Here is a 22481-nt window from a genome sequence, read left to right on the forward strand (position 1 = left end):
GAGAGGCTGTAGCTTAATAATAGGGCAATGACACTGCAGCTTCAGAAATGACCTCACACAGGATCAATAACAATACTGCATGAAAAGAAACCGTTTTACTACATTATTTATTTTGCTTAGTATTTGATAAAGGATCACTGGTGTCAGGCATTCTGGACATAAAACAAGAATTGTCATTTCATGATAAAGGATCACTGGTGTCAGGCATGGGCATCCAACCAGGCCCTCAGCAGTGGTTAAAATAACAGTATAAACAATAAAGCCAGTAGTATACACACATAACCACAGTCCCACAGTATCAGGCCAAAAAAAAAAATATATATATATATATATATATGTGATGAGCATATAATGTCATATAAAGTTAGGTATCAATTTTACGATCTGATCCTTTTAGCATTAAAGTACATCCCTGAGGGTTTGTGTAGCATTATAAACTATACTGAATGTTTAATGAAATACAGTGATGGGGATATTAATGAGGACAAAATAGTCAAATATGTCAAAGGATATGAGGAAGTATGAACCACATTTCACTAAATGTCTCAACAAAGGTAAGGAATTCAACATACGGATTAGAGTGTCTCAGTAAAAAGGAAATACACTTAACAACCATATTCCTTCACAGAAGAATAAACTCTTATTAAAAGGTCCAGCCAAAAATGAAAATTCTATTCTCATTTACTCACCCTCATGTCATTCCCAACCGGTATGAGTTTGTTTTGGTTATTCTGTATGAGTTCAATATTGGCAGCCAAACCATTTCTGTTCTGATTGACTTCTGTTGTATTTGTTTGAACATTCAATGGAAGTCAGCTGTGTGGTTCTGCATTCTTCAACATATCTTGTTTTTGTGTTCCACAGAAGTAAATCATACAGGTTTGGAATTTGGGTGGACCATCCCTTGTGAAATGTCTGGTTTTGGGAACTCCTGTCTTAAAAAGTTAAACAAACACTTCTCGTTGGGAAGCATCGTCTACCCTCTCCATGTCAGCCAGAGTCGGGGAAAGGTCTGAAGCGGTGGGTGTACATGGTGAGGTTAAGAGAAAGTCGCAGTCAAAGTTTGGGAAGGGCTCCAATGTCAGTCCTCGACGGGCTTTGGCAGGGGCGGTCAGGCTGGTTCTTCAGCTCCAGGATCAGCTCCATGAGGGTCTTTTGGAGCAGATGGGAATCAAATGGTGTGCCGTGGAAAAAGGTTTTTCCGCTTGAAGCGTTCCCACTGTCTGAAGGCGACGTGCTGGAGTCTTACAAAGAAGCTGAGGAGAGCACATATGGGTTCAAATGATTAAATAAAAAGGGATTTCAATGTCTCAAACTGTGTTCAGATTCACCAAGATCCCAGCTATCAAAAATCCCAGCTTTCAGTATGAGCTCTCATCAGAAGTTATACATTTAAAGGGACAATTCACCCAAAATTGTGAAGTGACAAATTAAAAAGTCTATCATCATTTACTGTCCAAAACTGTATGATTTTCTGTGGAGCATAAAGATATTCTGAGACATCTTTTTTTTTTTTTTTTTTTCATCCATACAGTGGAAGTCAATAGGCTTTAGTGTTGTTTGGTTCTCGGAGTTCTTTCTTTTGTGTTTCACAGAATGCAGAAAATGAAACAGTTTGGAAAGACACATTTTTTGGGTGAAACTATCCCTTTTAAAATTTCTTTTTTGTTCAAAATTTTTTTTATGAGAGTTTCATACTGAAAGCTGATTTTTGATTGATGACTTTGGGATCTTGGCAATTGACCCTTTTTAACATTCTGGCGATTAACCAGAACAAGAATTGTCATTTCAGAACCTAAATAAACAGGAGAGCAAAAGGAGGAGAGAAGTTTTTTGGCATCTCATAAGGGAAGTTGCGAACTCTCCTCAGCATATGCTACAGTGGTCCGGCTCCGGAGACACAGGAAACTGTGACAAACACAGAGAGGGAGGGGGAGTTCAGAATGACTTGGCATAATTTGCACATATATTCATACAGAAACAAACTAACATGCAATTTTTGTCATTTAAGATGTTGGTGCAAATATATGTGTATATGTCCTCACCTTATCAGTGGCCAATGCAAAAAGAAGGATGCCGAGAGACCACCAATCAGCCACGTGATTGTAGGGACCACCGCTAAGGACTTCAGGAGCTAAAGAGACAGATTTCTTAAAAATCTTGTTTACATTCCACAGAGAGCTAGACATATAAACGTCCTTTCATTAGTAAGCCATACATTTAATTAATGGTTTATTTTACATTACATATTTATGTATATTATTCCACATATATTCCACAGTAATCTTTTATTTGTTTTAGTTTCTTGTTTTATTATAGATTTACCCATGTATTGGATTGTTCCACAAATAGTGAACGCCCTCCCTCCATGCTCAAGACGCCAAGACTAACCGAAGTCAGCTAGTTGTAGGTGGCCTTTAATAAAATATTAAAACCCCTCACATTTAGATAGTACCACTAGAGGATTCACATAATAATAATAGTTATTTTTATATTGTAAACATATTCAATTTATGATTAGATGGTAGTTTGATGTCATTTGAGTTTTATAAGCTTTGTTAAATTTGACTTTGATGTCATATTTTCACATCTGAACAAACTAACAAACAAATATTGAAATATATTCTTTGGCCTAGAAGCCTGCAGCATGGATGTTCTGGAACGTTCCATGTTTACAAGGAAAAAAAGCTGACACATACTGCCCTCCATTGGCGGGACTACAGAACACAGACTGCCTTACCCTGATCTGTTAGAAGGACATTCTCCAACTGTTAAAAATATCACAGAAAATGTTTTAAAGGCATTTTTGAGTTCATATTCATTACTTAAGGTCATTAAATTAAAACATCATTACATCCAAAACAGCGTATACCTTCATGATGGTTGATTGCATAGTCATGAAGGAACCCTAAAAACATGAGATGATATATAAAATACAACACAATTGTTTTGATAAGTATTTATAGCTGCTTGAGCAAAAAAACTGCTTGGAAGGAAATGCCTATGGATTTATATATATATATATATATATATATATATATATATGATATATTATATATATATGATTTTAGGTTGAACTTTATATTATATTATATTATATTATATTATATTATATTATATTATATTATACTGTTCAAATGTTTGGGGTCAGTAAGATTTTAAAAAATTTAATAAAAAAGGACATTAATACTTTTATTCAGCAAGGACACATTAATCAAAAGTGATTATAAAAACATTTATAATGTTACAAAAGATTTCTATTGAAAATAAATGCAGTTTCAAAGAATCATATTAGAATACATTAGAATGATTTCTGAAGGATCATGAGACACTGAAGACCATCTGCTGAAAATTCAGCATGGCATCACAGGAATTAATTACATTTTAAAATATATTCAAATAGAAAGCAGTCCTTTTAAACTGTAACAATATTTCACAATATTACAGTTTTCATTGTATTTTTGATCATGTAAGTGAAGCCGTGGTTAATATAAAAAAAGACTTATTTCGAAAACATAAAAAAAAATCTCACAGACCCCAAACTTTTGACCCTAAAAGTGTTTCTTGTCATATAGACGTGCTTACGTAGACAGAACCCAATTTAGCAGCAAACACTTTTACAAAATCAGACTCTCCAAACTGAGCAATCATTACCCAGTATGTGTACAAGTCCCCTGTGCTGCAGTAATCACACACTAGAGAAGGAATAAACAGAAACAAATCATAAACAGCACCTGAATGTGCAAATCCCAAATATAGACAAACATAAACACAAATGTCCAACTAATACACATTAGGAGCAGAGAAAACATCTGTCACTTGATTCATAATACATCAGTGAAGACCATCTATTATTACAGTGGGAAAAATATTTATTTGATCCCCTGCTGATTTTGTAAGATTGCCCACTTGCAAAGAAATGAAGGGTCTGTAATTTTTAGGGTAATTTTATTTTAATGTATAGAGACAGAATACCAACCAAGAAATCCAGAGAAAAACATTATATGAAGGTTAGAAATTGATTTGCATTTCAGTGAGTGAAATAAGTATTTGATCCCCAAGCAAAACATGACTTAGTACTTGGTGCAGAAACCCTTGTTGGCAAGAACAGAGGTAAGATGTTTTTTGAAGTTGGTCACCAGATTTGCATCTCAGGTGGGATTTTGATCCACTCCCCTTTACAGATTCTCTCTAAGTACTTAAGGTTTCTTGGCTGTCATTTGGCAACTCGAAGTTTAGGCTCCCTCCACAGATTTTCTATGGGATTGAGGTCTGAAGACTAGTTAGGCCACTCCATGACCTTAATGTGCTTCTTCTTGAGCCACTCATTTATTGAGCAGGGGGAGCTTGTGGGTGCTGCAGGATTTCAGTTCATTGCGGTGTAGAGTGTTACCAATGGTTTGCTTGGTGACTGTGGTCCCTACAGCTTTAAGATCGTTAACAAGCTCCTCCCGTGTAGTTTTGGGGCTGATCCCTCACCTTGCTGATGGTCTTGTTGCCCATTCAAGCCTTGTGCAGATCTACAACCTTGTCTCTGACATCCTTTAACAGCTCTTTGGTCTTGCCCATGGTGGTGGGAGAGGTTGGAATGGAAGATACAGATTGTGTGGACAGGTGTCTTTTATACACCTAACAAGCTTTAAGAGACATTAGGAGTAACTTCTTAAACTGGCAGGACTAATCTGTGTTCCACATGGGCACATAACCAATCTCTGGGAGCCAGAATTCTTGCTGGTTGGTAGGGGATCAAATACTTATTTCACTCACTGAAATGCAAATCAATTTATAACCTTTATATAATGTTTTTTTTTCCTGGATTCTTTGGTTGATATGCTGTCTCTATTCATGAAAATAAACCTACCATAAAAATTGCAGACACTTCAATTCTTTGTAAGTGGGCAAACTTACAAAATCAGCAGGGGATCAAATAAATATTTTCCCCACTGTATGCCTTTACTGGTAAAACATCATGGTCATTGGTCAGACAAAATACAGAATATTAAGCTTGATATAAACAAATCCCTAAAGTGATCCAGACTGAATTAAGTGTCAGTAAAAATAGGAGTAAAACAGTGCAGGCTGTGAATGAAGGAATCAGGTGTTTATTAAAGAAAATGACACAATCCTAACAGCTTTAGCTAGAAGAAAGCATTCAAGGGGTGAACATCATAGTGAAAGAAGAAAATTGACTGTCACAAATGCAGTCAGGATCACTGGGAAATCAAACACTGGGGGAAAAAAAGTGTGACTAGTGTGAAAGTGTGACTAATAAGTGGGCCCATATTGAATCTGTGCATTTTTCTGCATTTTCTTCACTGAGGGGGGAAAAATTTATTAAAGGGATAGTTCACACAAAAATGAAAATTAGCCCATGATTTACTCACCCTCAGGCCATCCTAGATGTATATGACTTCCTTCTTTCAGATGAATTCAATCTGAGTTATATTAAAAATTGTTCCATCCATAATAAAAAGTGCCTCACACGGCTCTGGGGGGTGAACATAAGCCTACTGTAGCAAATCGATGCGTTCTTGTAAGAAACATATCCATATTTAAAATGTTATAACCACTTTTCTGTAGCTTGCGCTACCTGTCGTACTCGGAAGCCTTTCCGGGCGGATGACGTAGAACGTAGGCGTAGTGTAAGCACCTGTGAGAATATGCTAGTCTCACGAAAAACCAACGTTTGTTTACAGGAGCAAAGAAAGCAAAGTTTCCTTACTTTAGCAAAGGAAAACCAGTCTCCTCTTGGCTTATATCGAAATACTCTAACATTTTAATTAATTAAGGTTTTCTTATTTTGTCAAAGGAAAACCAGTCTCCTCTTGGCTTATATCGAAATACTCTAATGTTCTCTCCTCTATGCTTCCCACGTATTCATCACTTCTCGCCGGTGCATGCACTACATGTATATACATTTCCTACGTACTCTTATATCCCTTTATTAATTGATTATTTTAATTGCAAGTCAATGAATTCTGAAATGAATTCTATCTATCTATCTATCGACAGTATCTATCTATCTGGAGGCTGCATTTGTCGTGATTAATCATTTGACAGCCCTACTTTAAATTGTTTAAACTTCAAGAATTCATTCTTTCTGTCTAGGTTTTCTCAAGCCAAATTTATTCAAGTTATTTTGTAACTAAATAAGTTTGCAGAGGCGGACCTTGTTTAAAAGTCTTTGGGTCATGTTACATGAACTTTCCACTATATAGCAACTTACTAGGACTAATTTGATTTTCAACTATAGATGGCTGATTTCATGCCCATAAAAAAAAAAGACCAGTCATGAAATCAGCACCATGGATAGCACCCATATTCTTTACAAAAGAGGCTCACAACTCCGGTCCCGCAGGGACCCACTTCTCTGCATATTTTGTATATTTCTCTTATCTTTTTGTATATTTCTCTTATCTGACACACTCAGTTTAGTTCATGGGAGCAGTTGGGGGTTCAAGTGCCTTGCTCAAGGGCATCTCAGTCGTGGTATTGCCGGCCTGAGACTCGAACCCACAACCTTAGGGTAAGGAGTCCAACTCTCTAACCATTAGGCCACGACTTCCCCAAACAATGCTATGAAACATGAATTGCTTTCATTCTTTGGAATTTGGGAATTCTCAGACTGATATTCTGTACACAATGTGCCACACAATCAAAAATAAATAAGTAAATAAAATAAATGTGAAGTGTTTGTTTCTTTTCTTTTCTTTTTTACACTTTCTCCTCTCCCAGCATGACTATAGGTCAGCCATTTCATAAGCTACAATAAAGTGGCTCTGGTTGCTTCCAAAACATTGTTCTGTTTGTTTGTTGGGCATGTCGACACAGCAGCATTTACTCGACCAATGGCATGAATTTGGAGAGTTCTGTAGTCCCGCCAATGACTCTTCATCTTTAATGTCATTTAATTAATAATTATTAGGCACACCAACTCTACAATATAATGGCAGATCATTCACTAACCTTCAAAAGTTTGAGGTCAGTACTTTTGTAAAAAAAATGAATGCTTTAATTCAGCAAAAACACATTAAATTGATCAGAAGTAATATTAAAGACTTACAAAAGATTTCCATTTGAAATAAATGCTGCTCTTTTGAACTTTCTATTCATTAAAGAATCCTGAAAAAAGTGCCATGGTTTTCTTTTCACCAAAAATTGGTGTGAGGGAAGACTGATTTAGTCATGGGAAAGGCAGGAGGAGAGTTGGGGCAGGGGTGTGTTCTGAATCACTCACTAATGTAGATGTGCCGCTGGGTCTGCCAGCAGTCTTGCACGTCGTGGAAAAAAGTAAACATTTCCAAATGTAAACATCTGCCAGCTATTTTCTAGTAATCAAATGAACATGCAGAACATTCGTATTTAAATCGTCTTTTTGCAGTTTAATAGCCTATTCACAGGGTCTCTCTCTCTCTCTCTCTCTCTCTCTCTCTCTCTATATAGCTATATATATGCACAAATCTGTATATATATAAGCACTGACCTGTAAGATTCATGAAATTCCACGTTATACAGTAAATTCCGTCCATGTTTCCTGCAATTCTAATGTAGCAAACGAATATGATAAGCTCATTGTGAGAGTAAAAGACTAGGACATTGTTCTTTATTTACATAGCATTGAGTCTCTCCAACTAGGTGACAACGTAGCGTTTAGATCAAATTTTTTTTTTTCACCATTCAACAGACACAAGCCACCATAGATGTACATAATAAAGGCTTTATATATCTATGCAAGCCACCACCGCACTGCCGTCTTTTGGACTGCAGAAAGATACTAACTTTTCAATCTGCTATGTTACTGACTGTACTGACAAACTATGCTGATATGGTGTCTGCGCCGCAAGAGGATCATTTTAAGATGCTGACTTTGGTTAATTTTGAGATCATAGGATAGTCTTTAGATTTAACTGACCTGGGTCACCAGTAGCAAACAATGGAGCGCGTTCTGCTGGACAAACTAAGTAATTACACCATTCAGAAGAATTGAATCTGCATTATATGTTCTGTAAAAAAAAAAAATTCATATCGGTAGCAGGCTCATATTGGCCGATAATATCGGTTAAACGATATATCGGTCGGGCTCTAGTGTATACAACCTTTTGACTGGATTATAGACAAAGATTTTAACTTAACTGCATAAATCTTTTGCTTTGACTTATCCTTAACCTTTAAAATGGGGCCAAAGGATCCTTTCGCTATGTAACCCAGGACCTAGAGGTTAGACAATATGATAAAATAATGAGAAAAATATATGTAAAATAAGAAATAAAGCAGAAATGTGCTTCTCACCTGAAAATGTTCATGTCCTGGGACATTGCGATGGGAGAATTCAGGCAGACACATGTTGATAAAACTTGGCAGACTCCATTCCATACGGAGTTTCTCAGAGCCCGTTAATGAGGAGACCAGGTGCTCAGGAATGGATGGCTCCTTGTCACAAATCATTCTATGTGATCCTATTCATAATGGGTTGATTCGGCAGAGACCAGCTGGGAGAGAAATACCCACAGCAGCGAGAAATCCCCGCCATCTGGATATTTGTGACTACTCTTCTGACTCTGTATACTGCTGTGAATGAATGTCATTAAATTATTACATGGTAACTGATATTCCAGCGATGACCTACCTTTTAACATGCTCATGGGTGTCTCTGTAACTATGGATATTTGTTTTTTATTTTAAATAATAATAATATGAAACTGATTAAATGTAGAAGGGGATAATAATGGGTTATAAACAACATACCTTAAGTTGAATTTTTTAACATTTAATACAATTTAATCACTAAAAATGAACTGTTCTGAGTGAATTATGGGAGAATAAATATTGACCAAAATTCTAACATTTTAAAATTAATTCGCTGTGTGTGTTTTTTTTTTTTGTGTGTGTTTTTTGTGTGTGTTTTAATTATGTATAATTATGTTAAATATTTTAGGACTTTTTTTTTTTTTTTTTTTTATTACCACAACAAAATAACTTCCCCTGGTGCTCATGGAATTTTAGGACCAAAAATGTAAAATGACATTATAATGCAGTCCATGGCAACTGGAAGTATTTTTTTCCCCTAAAAGAGTTCAGTAGCGTTATTATTGCAACATAAATGGCTGTGGTGGAATCAACAGTGTGCAGTGGTAATGATGAATTTATGAAAAATAATGTGTATAGTCAGACTGAGGCACAATAATTATCTCATGAATTTCAATGTACATTTAAAATGTTTTAAAATAAGAAATATCAAGGAATTACCATAATATTCATATTATTTAAAGGATGTTAGTCATGCTCAAATGACACGCTTTCCCCACAATACCAAATCCACACAAACAAGAAATGGCTCATGTAATTATTGTCCTTGCAGAAAACATAACTATGTATTTATTAACCATAAAAATGTATTTCAACTTAATGTAATGACCTACTTATAAACAAAAAAGTATTGTAGCTTCCGAATAGTTGCATATACTGTAAAATAAACACATAATATAGTTTTTTATAACATTGTGTGTTTTTTTTTTTTTTTTATTAAATATGACAGAAATTGCCTTATTAAGACTTATCTGCTAAAAAACACACATTGCTTAACTCTTACCAAGTAGAGATCAAACATAAAAGTACAACACATGCCACAGTCAGCAGCCATCCAGAATAGAGCTTAGATTCTCTGCCCGAGCCCGGACTCGACCCGACCCGACCTGCGGAAAAAAAGAAAGCCTCAGTTTATACACTGGACAAATTGGACCACAAAGGTGTAAAAATTATTTTATAATTATTATTATTTTTAATATATATATATATATATCTCTTTAAAAAACTTTTATCTATTTTGAAAGTCTTGGCTTATTTGCAAATTGTAGTTTCTGTACTAATAACTACAGAATGAAATGGGCATTGGTTATAAGGAAGGGCCCTACAAGAGTGTGTAGCAAAAAAACAAAACAAACAAAAAAAAAAACCCTCTGTTAGTTACTAGCCTTTACATTCGAACATTACAGCTAAATTTATTACATTAAAATTGATCATTACATTTAAACAGGGCAAAATTGTTTGGTAACATGTTCATACTCAAATCCAATATAGCTTGATTCAGCAGCTCTGAGTCTGAAGTTTCAGTTCCTTGTTGAACTTCTATAAAGGCAAAAAGTTTCCGGTAAGACAGTTAAGTAATCAGGCACAAAAATCTCTTTTCTGAGTGGCTGCCTGTTCTCTTTTCTATCTGTCTACACACACATATACAAATTATGTATATTTTGCCCCTGAAGTCTTCTTGTGAGAGTTACTTCCTGTAATAGGAATGTAATAAATGTACTGTAACAATATTAGACAATATTAGTTCTTAAAATGTTTGTGACTCCTACTTTTTCTATCCAGAAAAAAAATATTATATATACATTTATTATAAACAATATATGTATAATTTATAATATGTAATTACAATTTATAAAATGTAATTATTATTACAATTATATTTGTTAGTGGTATATTTTTCAGTCATATTTTTTCATTATTTTTATTGCTAGTCTTCGGACCTTTGTTAGGCAGCGCATGACTCTTGTTGTCAGTTGTCGAAAAGTACAGTAGTTATGGTACGTAAATATTGCTCATGAAATCTTTTATATTTCCATCAAATTTTATTAGTCTATCATTACAATTAAAGAAGATATTGATAATATTGAGAAACTACTGAAGCTTTTATTGTATGTAACAATGACAGAAGTGTTACGTTTCGATGGCTACAAATGTTAGCATATTAGCCTTTTAAAAAAAAAATGCTGCATGTTGCATCTGTGTTTAGTCTATAGAGTTTATAAAGTGCTAAAATCTTACATTTACTGAGATTGTTATTTATTATTATTTAGTTGAAATTTTTGCTGGCTTCTTGTTTTGGGCATTTGTTTAACCTTCAAGATTATCAAACTGCTAAACTGAGGCCTATAATGAGGCCTTTTGAATATTACAGTTTTATACTTTATAGTATAATATATTATACTATTTTATAGTATTATATATTACTTTATAGCACATGCGGTATCAAACATGTTTATGTTCAACTTGTGGTGTAATGGTTAAAGTTCTGGTCTGGGAACTGAAGGATGGAAACCTACAAGGCACGATCCATAAGCTATCGTCATTATGTACGATAAACTGAATAATACATTTTTTGTTCACTTAAAAAGTGGGTTGTTGGTGCCTTCAGGGCAGGGTCATGATAAAACAAACTGTTTAAACATGGTGTTATATATTTCACTTGGATGTTATGAGTAAATACAGCTGGATAAAACAAAAACTGTGTGTTCATTTCAGGCTGTAAAGCAACAAAATGTGATTAAGGGGTGTTTATTTTCTATACACACTATATATGTGTATAGAAGTCGAGGCCTAATGGTTAGAGAGTTTGACTCCTAACCCTAAGGTTGTGGGTTCGAGTCTCAGGCCGGCAATACCACGACTGAGGTGCCCTTGAGCAAGGCACTGAACCCCTAACTGCTCCCCGGGCGCCGCAGCATAAATGGCTGTCCACTGCTCCGGGTGTGTGTTCACGGTGTGTGTGTGTTCACTGCTGTGTGTGTGCATTTTGGATGGGTTAAATGCAGAGAACGAATTCTGAGTATGGGTCACCATACTTGGCTGTATGTCATGTCACTTTTTTTCACTTTCATATGACTTCTTTTGAGGAGTTCAAGTCTTCATTACATTCACACTCTAGATTGAGGTCCTGCTAACTACTGTTTAATATGCATTTGTTTTCAGGGTACGGTATTCTGCCTTTCCCATCAACCCACAGTGGATCAAATGAAGGTATTTGTGTTTGTGAATTGGTTAACATTTCAATATGAAGTCAGAAAACTCAAACTCAAAGACTCATTACCATTTTTAATACAGAATAATATTAGACAGTTCTGGCATTGTGTTAACCCATAATGAATAACTCACTATAAGTAATTTATTTTAAAAAAATAACATTAAAGTGGATTTTGTAAAATAAACTAAATTACATATCTTTATATCATACTTTATATCATATACATCAGATTAGTTGATCAAAATATTCAAGAGATTAATTACTGATCACCAATATAATCAATAATGACATTAATATATATTTTTGTCAATTCTTAAAAGTAATTCATGACATTAACAAAGCTGTTTTAGGAGTTGTTTAATCAGATCTTGAGAGATTTAATGTCTTTTATTTCAGTTGATTTCATCTTCATTTGTGGCTGAAGTCAGTTGTAGTTCTTGTGTTTCTCTTTCCTTCTGTGATTCTGCTTGTTAACAGCGGGTGTTCATCATTAATGGTCAATCATCACATAATTATATTCTTAACTCCAACACTGCTTCAATGCTACTTTAACACTCTGTAGTGTGGTAACACTGAGCAGTGTGAATCACATTAAGTTTATTGATTTGTTTATGTTAAAACTATGTAATTGAAATGGATGGGAAATTGTTATGCAATTGAATTACATAAAATGTAAATTTAGACCAAAACATTTTTTTGAGTGTAGAACTATTGGCAGAAGTACCTGGATGCTCGTGCTTCCGCATAATAAGTGTTAAATAATGTTCTCAATCTTTCCTGTGATGAAGTTACCCAGACAGAAGCTAAAAAAGTTTACTCTTAATTAAAATGCTAGACACTGTTAATTGTGAAATCAAAGTACAAATATTAACCAGGAAAAAATATCCTTAATGCGGGACTTTTAATTCTAAACAAGCCCATGCACTAGGACTCTTATTTTGAAATGCCTATGCTTCCTCTTGCTGGCTGCTTATTTAAAAAGATGGCGATATAGCTACACTTACAATCATCTACTACAACATATTACAATATATACACCACAATATAAACACTGTCATAATTTATCAATAGATGATTGTTTGAAATGCAAAACTGAAATGCTCTGTATTTCACCACCTCCCCCCATTTCTCATTCTTTTATTAGCATGTTGCATGAAGTAAACATAATGCGGAATTTACAGAAATAAATGCATGACTAAAGAAAAAAATAGAGTATAGATATAGATATCATGTTCATGCATTTTATTATTTCCCCTCATTTCATTATTTATATGCACACATATATGGATTTACTTAACATTTTCACAAAAAGATTGTGTGTATAGAAATTAATTTATACAGACTGATTTTTTTTTGTGTTGAAAGATTATGTTTATCTTTAGTCATGCATTTACATTGTGACTGTGCCTCAGATGCAATCAACTGAAATTGTTTACAAAAGTGTGGCCCAAATGGCCCATGTAATTAGCCCATTAGGTCAGCATTAGGTCAGTGCATCATGGGCTCTCCATGGGAGAGGTCCTATCAGGTCATCATGAGGTTACACTATCATTGCCTCTCCATGGTGTGTTATTGTATTGTTTGAAGCACATTTGTTACCAGGTATAAAGGTTTAGTCTCACAGACAGTACCTTGGGTTAAGATTGTTTGAATGAAGATATGCTAACATCACTGCTGAAGAACTACTACACTGCTATCTTCAATAAATTCTTCTCCCCACAAGAACTTTGGTCAAGCTTACTTATGTCATGTATTAGATAAATCTAGTATGTTGGCGAGCCACCCAAACTATTGCTCAGGCAAATACAGCAAAATCTAACAATTTGGAGAGCCAGCCAGGAGAGACTGACAAGAAGAGAACTCACCAACTGCAACAAGAAGTGAACAAAAGAGTTTTAGAGGTTCTACAGTTTTTGTGTTGAAGTTCAACAGACCGCGTTTGTAGAAACAAGTTATTAGAATCAACTGGATACTGTCTCAAATATCCTAATTTGGTGAGTGGAACTATCAGCTCTCTAAGAAAAACTTAAAGAACACTTTTGCATAAGTAAGCACATCAATCAATGTATGGAGTGTAGCCATTATAATCAGTGTAGCACTGTTTAAAAATTTAAGCCTTAGACCTTTCTCTTGAGTCTGTAGGAACCTTTTGAATGATTTAGTTTGTTCTCCTGAGACTGTAGGAGCTGTAGAAATAATGTTTATAACTTAGTCCTGTGCTCTGGAGTCTGTAGTGATTGTTAAAGAAACAATTTAGTCTGTCCATCAAGAGATTGTAAAAGCAGAAGCTTGGTCCTTCCTCTTTATGTCTGTAGGAATTGTTTAAGAAACTATTTACTCCATTCATAAAGAGATTGTAGAAGCAGAGGCTTGGTCCTTTCTCTTTTTGTTTGTAGGAATTTTGTAAAAAACAATTAAGTCCATTTGTCCAGAGACTGTAGGAGCCATAGATAGCATAGGGATTGATGTTGCTCCAAAAATTGGGAATTCTTGACTGGGTGTTAAATCATTAGCCACTATTATAGATTTTAAAAATATTCTAACTTGGTTAAAAGAATATGTGCATAAAGCCATAAAATTGTAAGTGTGTTTGCCTTCTGTTGAAAGATACAGAAAGATCTAATGTAAATTGTCTAAGGGACAAACTGGAAGCCAAGTAATTCAACATTCTGAGCTACGACTCAGAAAGAATTGGAAAAGACTTATCACTCAGGATTTGTCAGAAAATTAGCCTGAATGTGAATGTTTTGTTTTAAATGTAGTATTGAAAACTAAGCTGAGAAACTTATGATTTGTCTTTGTAACTGAAATGGTCAGTCTAACAGACTGCTGTGAATTTAAATCAGAATAAGCACTTTTTTATGGCTCTAATACCTTTTGTTCTGTTTTCACACCTCTTTGAGGGCACTTTTCCTGTACTTGCCATGGCTGAGTCTGCACAAAACAATGGTAATAACTCTACACTGAGACCAACAACAGAAAGACATGGGACAGAACCTCCAAATGTGACCATTGATCAGATGTTGGACAATCTGAATGTACATTTGGACAAAAGGCTAGGATTGAGAAAGTGCCATGATGACATGTGCCAGAGGTACAGCATTATGCACTCAGAGAGTGGACAATGGGCCTTGCCGGACATTAAAAGGACTTATGAAAAGATGCAGTGCTTAAAGACAAACACCAACAGAGATAGCTTGTCTGTAATTTTGCTAAAAAAAAAAAAATTGACAGAATCTACAGAAATTTGAAACTGACAAATTACAACGTGAGAACAAAGCAGAGAAAGCAAAGGTTCGAGCCCTGGCTGAACAATTACAGACTGTAAAGAAGGACAAAGAAAGACTGCTATATGAGAATGAAAAGTTGCTAATTTTGCTCTCCAAACGACTGGAATCAAAATCTTCAAGCAGCTCTGATAACAGTGATGCAGATATCAACACATGTGCTGAAATTACAAAGGACAACCTGAAGGTTAGACATGCTCCTGTAATTGTTAAGAACAGAATGACAAGTTGAAACTGACAACAAAGAGGAGTGTGAGGAAGATGGTTAATAACGAACTCGCACAGTAAAAAAGCTGGTAAAGAAATATGTCCCATACAGAACATAACATCAGCTACTCTAGAGCAAGTTGACAAATGGTGAAATTAGTTGCCAGATGTGTACAATAAACCACGGAAAGTTTGACAATTCCATCAATATTTGCAGAAAATCTACAATTTACATCAAATGGACGGTGTGATGATTGTTAATGTGAACTTAAGAGACAATGACCAAAAAGGACTAACAGAAAGTGTTGAAAGAAGGATTTGTAAGTCTCAAGGAAACATTGAGGCTGGATGGAAAGCTGTACAAGCCTTCTTGTTTGAACTGAAACCTGCAGAGGTTAGTTGGGTTAAAATTACCTCTTGGGTGTAGAAGACAGGAGAAAGTGTTTCAGAGTTTGAAGAGCGCATCAGACAAACTTGGCTTGAACATTCTGGTATGAATGAAAATGAAGATCTTGACAAAGACCCAGGACTCCCCCTGAAAACATCATTTGTAAATGGGTTTGTAAATGGGATTTCTAAAGCCCTTAAAATCAGGTATGATGACTGGACAGCATTGAAACAGCATTCATGCAGATTGTTGAATGGTTAGCAAAGATTGAAATAACACAGGAAGTCAAACTCCGAGCTTTGCAATCCAAAACTTTGCCTTGCAATAACTGGACAATTGGGAATGAGCATGAAGACCTGAATATCTGAGATACTCAAGATCTAAAACTCAAGGAAGGTGCAGACAATGCAATGAGGAAGGACACTGGGTTTGTGATTTAAAGCTTAGCTTAAAACATAAAATTGATGATGAGGACAACCTGTTGAAGAGGTTTCAGCAGATGACATACAAACAAAAACAGACTTAACTAAATGCTGTGGAGCCAAAGGGAAACTGAAGAACCTCTCTCTGCAGCACCAGCTAGCGAAGTCTCATCCAAAAGCTAATGGACTCCATGTGTGTGCAAACAAGACAAGTGAAGGCACTATACAGAAGGGGAAAGCATACACAGAAACCTCAACAACTGAAGCCAAACATGATGTCCTAGTAGGCAGTGCTGCTAAACAAGCCGTAAAGGAGAGAGGTGAACATACAGCAGCATTAAGACAACTTCAGCAAGATGCACAAACAGTTTTGCATAGTAATAAGATTCAAGGTCACTGTCAAAAGCAAAAGCAATTGTTATTGTTAATGGAAGAAAGAACAAAACTGCATGATGACAACCATTGCAGTAAGGATAAATATGAAGAAACTGGACTATGACTTTTTGAACATGTCACAGGCCGGCCCATGTCCAGTGAAAATCTAACATCTGACAACCTTGTCCAAACTGATGAAAGACTCAGCCTGGCAGTATATAAAGCCAAGAATCAAGTTTTGGTGCCTCCAAAGTGGGGCCATGGTACAGTGCCCAACAAATGGGTAAAGATAAAAAAAAAACTCATGTGTCACAACAAGAATACAGGTGGGAAAGACCAATTTAGGATCTTTTAGTAACTGGTGCAGCAATTGAGGCGCAGGAAAAAAATTAGTGGATTGATGTGAATTTGCCTAGAGATGAGGGATAGATGGCAGTAGTGTTTTCAGAGTCCAGATATGGCGGGACTAGGGTTTTTAGGCTCTAGCTTGTCACCTGAGGATGAAGACATGAACATTTTACCACTGATAAACACTGTAGTGTCATGCCCACATTAAATAGGGACAGTGTTATTGGTAATTAGGCATTTTTTGTTTAAATTTTTTTCTTTGGAAAGATACCTTTCCCTTTTATCTTGTGTGTGATTGCAGGTGTTCCAGCATTCCAGAGGATGAGCAAAGACATCCAAAGCTTGGACCAAACTGCACTGGACACCTAGATGAACATGCCTGAACATCCACAGAACACAACGACATCCGCCACTTCCACAAGATCGCAACATTAAAATAAAAAAAGGACTTAGGGATTCAAGATAATTCAAACCTCACCATGAACTCTTATTCTGTCATCTTAAGTTATGGAGCCTGTATGCAGCATTTTGTATTAATGATTAATGATACTGAAAAGTATGTTTTGTGATCAAAAATGATCAAATGGGGGGATTGAAAGATTGTGAGTATCTTTAGTTAGATGCAATTAACTGAAACCTTTTTCAAAAGTGGCACCCAAATGGCCCATGTAATTAGCCCATTAGGTCAGCATTAGGTCAGTGCATCATGGGCTCTCCATGGGAGAGGTCCTATCAGGTCATCATGAGGTTACACTATCATTGCCTCTCCATGGTGTGTTATTGTATTGTTTGAAGCACATTTGTTACCAGGTATAAAGGTTTAGTCTCACAGACAGTACCTTGGGTTAAGATTGTTTGAAGGATGACATGCTAACATCACTGCTGAAGAACTGTTACACTGCTACCTTCACTAAATTATTTTCCCCTTAAGAACTTTGGTCAAGCTTACTTATTGTATTAGAGAAATCTAGTACATTGGCAAGCCACCCAAACTATTGCTCAGCCAAATATAGCAAAATCTAACAGTGTGCTGCAATTCCTGGTAACCTGCGCTCACTGAGAAGAGCTTCGTTCTCTCTGGATGTCATCCCTCCACCCAAAATGGCACTGATCAATGCTCAATCTTTGGTGAACAAGACCTTCTTGTTAAATTACTTCTTCTCCTCTCATAGTCTGGATTTTATGTTTATCACCGAATCCTGGACAAAGGTTGGTGATCTAACCCCTTTCTCTGAATTAGTTCCAACTGACTGTACATTTTTTAACTTTCTCCGTCCAAACAGATGAGGGGGTGGAGTAGTGACTATTTTAAAAAGCTTGTTCCTTGTGCGATGGCGGTCAGTTCGTGTAAGAGTATTTACTAGCTTTGAAGCTCAGCTTTTACATCTAGACTGGAATGGCCCCGTTTTGTTAGGGGTGATTTATCGTCCTCCTCACTCAGTCAAGGACTTAATACAACAATTCACTGAATTTATTGGTAATATTGCCACAAACTATGACTGTTTTTTATTAGTGGGCGATTTTAACATCCATATATGTTGTCAGTCCAACCCTTTATCCAAGGAGTTCCTCAGCCTCATTGAGTCTTTTAGCATGGTCCAGTGGATAAAAGACTCCACTCACATCCAGGGACATACCTTGGACCTAGTACTCTCTCATGGGTTTGCAATTAGTGATATTAATGTATCTGACTATATGCTTTCAGATCTTAAGCCTAGTTTATTTTCCTTGTCTCTCTCTAAACTCTCTCATTCTACTTCAAAAGCTATAACATTGTCTCAGTCCTATTCCCCTCAGTTTGGTTCAAATTTTAACGAGGGTTACACCTTATTTCGATCGTCCACTTTAGACATTCTACTAACTATAAGTAACTTTGTAACTACATGTCAACTACATGTCAACTAATTCTCATTAATTTGCAACTACATGTCTACTAACTCTCAGATTAGACTGTTAGGGTAGGTTTAGGGTTAGTATAAGTTGACAATAAGTTAACAAAGAAAGTGTTAGAAGATATTAAGCAGACAGTCTACTAATACTCTACTAACTGCTAGTTGACATGTAGTTGCAAAGTTACTTACTGTTAGCAGAATGTCTAAAGTGGACTATCGAAATAAAGTGTTACCTTAACCAGCACTTTATGGAATCCTGTTCTCATCTGCTCTTGGATTCCCTGTTACCTGACTTGGATGTTGACCAACATCTTTGTCTGTTAAATTGCGCCTATCTGGATACGCTAAATGTCACTGCTCCGCTCAAGCCTTATAAGCCTAAACCTAAATCTGAACCATGGCTCAATTCTGAGATTCGACTTTCAAGACAAGCTTGCAGAAAGGCAGAGCATAAATGGAAAAAGGACAATTTACATATTTCATTCCAGTTGTTTAAAGAAAGTTTATTGGTTTATCAGAGTGGTGTTAAGTCTGCTAAAAATACATATTTTTCTAATTTAATCATGGAAAATCACTCTAGACCTAAGGTTTTATTTTTAGTTATTAATTCTGTTGTGAATCCCCCGGTGTTAATACTATGTCTATGGTTCCGAGACTCTGTGTGAAAGCTTCTTGAGATTTTTCATTGATAAAATCTCTAATTTGAGACCCAACATAAGCCCTTCTCATACTGAACCCTCTATCCCGTCAATGCACTTTGCTTTCTGGGATGCTTTTGAACCTATTTCTCTGCAACTACTTAAAGATACCTTTGTTATTATCAAATCATCTTTTTTTTTTTTTTATACCGTACACCCTACATTTTTTTAATCAGTTGTTGATTGTGTTGGGCCGGGTTTGGTGTCTCTTTTAAATAAGTGTCTTTGTACTGGCTCTGTCCCTGCTGCCTTTAAAGTGGCATTCCTATACTCAAGAAGCCTTCACTGGATTCTTCTGTTCTGAATAACTTTCGCCCTATTTCTGTTTTACCATTTATTTCGATGGCATTTGAAAAAATTGTGTTTGATCAACTCCAGTTTTTTCTCAGTTGCAACGGTATTTCTGAAATTTTTCAATCTGGCTTTAAATCTGCACATAGCACTGAATCGGCCCTCTTGAGAGTGCTAAATTTTTATTTTTTATTTTTTTTTAAATCTAAGGACTCTGTCGACTCTGTGGTCCTCATGCTTTTAGATCTATCAGCAGCATTTGCTCTACTTTGATATCTAGATTAGGTATCAAAGTCTTATGCTGGGATAAAAGGAACTGTCCTTAAGTGGTTTCAGTCATACCTCACTGAGAGAAAATTCTTAGTCAAGTTACGTAACTTTTCTTCTTCTGTTGCTCATTTAACCTGCGGTCTTCCTCAAGGATCTATCTTGGCGCCCTCTCTTTTCTCCCTGTACATCTCTGGGAACCATTCTAAGAAGACATGGGGTGTCTTTTCATTTTTACGTCGACGATACCCAAATTTATTTACCTACCAAGAGAAATGATCCCTCTGCTTTTACTTCTTTAATAAAATGCTTAAATTAATTTAAATTTTGGCTAGCCAAATTTTTTTTGGCTAAGTAATTAATATATTTACTTATTTTATTATTAGGGCGAGACCCTGTTCAAATGTGTAGTTGTACTGATTTTTATATACTTTTTATTATTTTGAATTTGTGTACAGCATTTTGGTCAGCCATGTGGCTGTTTTATACGTGCTGTATAAATAAACTGAAACTGAAACTAATCGTGTTTTCTACCTTCTCCCATTTAATTCTGACATAGGAGGTAGAATCTGGTCTATAATTTTGAAGACAATGATAAAATTTGGAAATTACCTTACTAACAGTATTAGCCCTATATCTCCACTAAATCTTTTTGTGCCCAATCCCCGCTCTTGTTCACTGTTGAATTGAAGTAGTGTCTTGTTTGAAAGTATCTAAACAAGTCATGATTATCCAACCTTAACTGATTCTTAAAGGGATAGTTCACCCAAAAATGAACATTTGATGTCTATCTGCTTACCCCCAGGGCATCCAAGATGTAGGCGACTTTGTTTCTTCAGTAGAACACAAGCAAAGATTTTTAACACAAACCGTTGCAGTCTGTCAGTCTTATAATGGAAGTGGATGGGAATCACGGCTACAAAATACAATAAAACTAAAAAAAAACATACACAAACAAAACCAAATTAAACCCTGCGGCTCGTGATGATACATTGATGTGTAAAGACACAAAACGATCGGTCTGTGCAAGAAACTGAACAGTATTTATATAGTTTTTTACCTCTGATTCACGCAATGTCCAAACTGTTAGAACTCTCCTGAGCGCGCTCTCAGCAGCAGGTTGCTGAGTTGCTAGGAGGTTCATCGGCCCTGTCAGCTCCTTTGAGGTGGTCATCAGTTCTACCTTTACGGTTTGCCAAGCTCCTGGTTCTGCCCTGGTCGTCCGCCGGGGTTGTTGTTTGGCCAGACCCTCGCTGATCTGTCCCTCCAGCTCTGCCTTGGCCTCCTGCCTTGCCGGCTCCGCCCTGGCCATCTAGCCTACCTCTGTTTCTGGGCCTCTACATGGGCCTGGCCTGCCATCCCTCCCCCTGGTCTACCTCTGTTCCGCATCCCTCTGTAATTTCACAGGGTCTAGTTGGTGTGGCCTTATTAGCCACCAGAGGGCACACTTTGTAGTTTTGTTTCTCTGGACTTCAGTTCCCATCACCCTTTGCTTTGACAATCATGTCAAAGTTTCATTCAGCTGTGTCTCATTTACCTCTTTACCCATCTCAGTATAAGCCTGGTTTTCTGTGTCTTTAGTTGTGGTTGATTGTTTTCTGTTACATGTTTCTTTATTCTGTTTGCCCTGTTTTTGGATTACACTGTTTGTTTTTGGAATATTTATAATAAATGCTGAACTTGGATAATCCTGTTTGTGAGTGTTCCTTGACAAATGTCAGGGTTTTTTGCACGAACATTAAAGTACTTAAAACATTTGAAAGTAATGCAGAAACCCACATTTTAATATGATTGTAATATCAATATTTTAGGTATTGATACCAAATAATTTTTTTGCAAGTACTGATATTGATTTATCTATAGACTATCTATACTATCTAGACTATCTTCTATCTATAGAAGTGATGTGACCATCTCTAATTCACATTTTACATACTCAATGTGAAGCCCGAACTCATTTCAGACAAGTATTATCAAGGTTTTTTTACGCCACTGTCCTGTAGCTCCAGTTATGAAACCCACCTGAACCAGCTAATCACGGTCTTACTAGGCAGGCAGGTGTGCTGAGGCAAGTTGGAGCTAAACTCTGCAGGACAGTGGCCTTGGACACCCTAGTTTACGCATTAAACTTGTGTCTATGAGAAAAAGATGTTCTGTTGGGAGTGAAGAGTAAGTATGTGCAGAATGATACTACAATATACTACTATGTAAAAACCTTTTTTTTTGTAAAGATTCTGAGATTCTAAGTCCCTCCACATATCTACATTATGTGATATTGTTTCCTATAAGTGAGTCCAGGTGCCAGTTGCATAAACTTGTCTTAAGTGATAGTGTCTTAAGAACTAGTCTGACCAACTAGCAGTTAGCCAAGCAGTAATCAGTCTTATTTTTTGGATTCAACATAGACTAATCTACGCTTTTATGTAACAGAAGAAAAAAACTTGTAAGACCAGTCTAAACCCTTTATTCAACCGGCCCCAGTACGATACTTCCATATTTAGAACAA

At 36.1% G+C, this 22481-nt stretch overlaps 1 pseudogene; it reads right to left on the reverse strand.

The window, feature by feature from the left end:
- Positions 1-528: 528 nt before the first annotated feature.
- Positions 529-21287, reverse strand: LOC109098741 (annotated as a pseudogene).
- Between the last annotated feature and the right edge of the window lie 1194 nt (positions 21288-22481).

The sequence above is a fragment of the Cyprinus carpio genome, chromosome A21 (genome assembly GCF_018340385.1).
Source record: "Cyprinus carpio isolate SPL01 chromosome A21, ASM1834038v1, whole genome shotgun sequence".
Lineage (NCBI taxonomy): Eukaryota > Metazoa > Chordata > Actinopteri > Cypriniformes > Cyprinidae > Cyprinus > Cyprinus carpio.